The sequence below is a fragment of the Amblyomma americanum genome, chromosome 1 (assembly GCF_052857255.1).
Source record: "Amblyomma americanum isolate KBUSLIRL-KWMA chromosome 1, ASM5285725v1, whole genome shotgun sequence".
NCBI lineage: Eukaryota > Metazoa > Arthropoda > Arachnida > Ixodida > Ixodidae > Amblyomma > Amblyomma americanum.
Window position 1 is genome coordinate 460,559,559 of NC_135497.1, and position 1,569 is coordinate 460,561,127.

Consider the following 1,569-nt stretch of genomic DNA (forward strand, 5'->3'; position numbering starts at 1 on the left):
ATGGGAAGAGCGTTTCCTTTTACCTGCTCCCGTGGCTTTTCTGTGGTTGCGTGTTTTACGTGAAGGACAGAGTTGTCCGCAGTGTGAAATTTACTCCTCTGCCTGGGGGGACTGAGGGTCCGCCCACATTGTGCCGTACCATGCTACTGGTGCCACTTGTGCGCGAGGACGATGCTTAGCGGTTTTGCCGTACTCGCACTGTGACTGTGGCTAAAAGATTGAGTTGCGAACTTTGCTACGATCTGCCGGTTGTGAAAGTGATGTGTCCACGAATTTTTCGTAGAAAATTTCTTTGTAAGAAGAGGGGGTTGTGAAGGGCCGCATACGGGAGGTCCCGGCATTGCTGAAGAGAACTAACCCGGCGACCAGTGCCCACGACATTTTCCCTGCCTTCAAATTTATCGACCCAGACATGTCAGCGAAGACGGCGGCGGGCGATGCAGAAGACAGATGTGCAAAGACCGCCAGACGGCTAAAGAGGAGAGGCTGCGCGCGGTGCCCTACGTAACCGCAGTCTTCCCTGCGGTTTGCGCCGTGCTCCCCCCACCCCCCACCGGCGCGCGAAGACGGGTTCGTTTGTGCGTTTGTGTGTGCAGGCCGACAGGCGACCTTACTAGCAGCGGACACGACGGGCTGCGTAATGGCTCGAGGTGGCGGAGGAGGTCGGCGGCTGGCACCGGACGGACTGACTGCAGAGAAGCGTCGCCCTCCGAGGGACACCTGATCCCCTTCGACCCATCCCCAACGGCGCCATCGGCCTTCCCGTCGTAACAGCCGCGGATTCCTAGAAGTTTGGCGGGTGCCTTTGATCGGCTGTGTGAGCAGCGACGACGAAAAACCGTTGGGCGAGGATTACCCAGACAGAGAGAGAGAGAGAGAGAGAAAGGGAATCTCCGGAGAGACGCGGCGGGGCCAGGGAGACAAAGGAAAAAAGTCGAGCAGAGACAGGCGAGGCGAACGGACGCAAGATATCGCGCTGGTCTATAGTCAGCGAAGCCGGACCTCAGCGTCCGTAGCAAACTGACCGCCAGCCGAAACGCCCAAGAGTCCTGTGGCCTCGACCCGTCACAGCACCGCCAGCCGAGAGACGCCGGGAAGAGAGGCAGAGCCCGGGAGAGCCGAAGCAGCCGCGGCCCGCCGACGCGAGACGATTGAGTGGAGCCCCGATCTGCCGGACCTACAACCAGAGGCCCCTGAAAGCCAGCGGTGAGCGGACCACCAGTTACGCCTTCAGGCAGAGAAGAATAAATATTGTTTTGCCGGGTTACCGCCTTGTTGGCTCATTTCTCCTCGCTTCAGCAGGACCCGTAGATTTTGTGACTGACCCCCGACAGGTGGGAACGTCACACCCCGTCCCCTCGAGACCCGCCGTGCCCCATCGTATCTCCAGCGCAGCATGTTAGAGAGAGAGAGAGAGAGAAACTTTATTGTTGGAGAGGAAGTGGGGGCACGCCCCTGGGTCTCCGCACGACCCCACTGCACTCAAGTGTTTGTGTCCCTAAGGTCCATAACACTGGCAGCCCGGCCGGTGGCGATTGTCTGCACGGCCGGGTCCCAGCATGTTAGCTC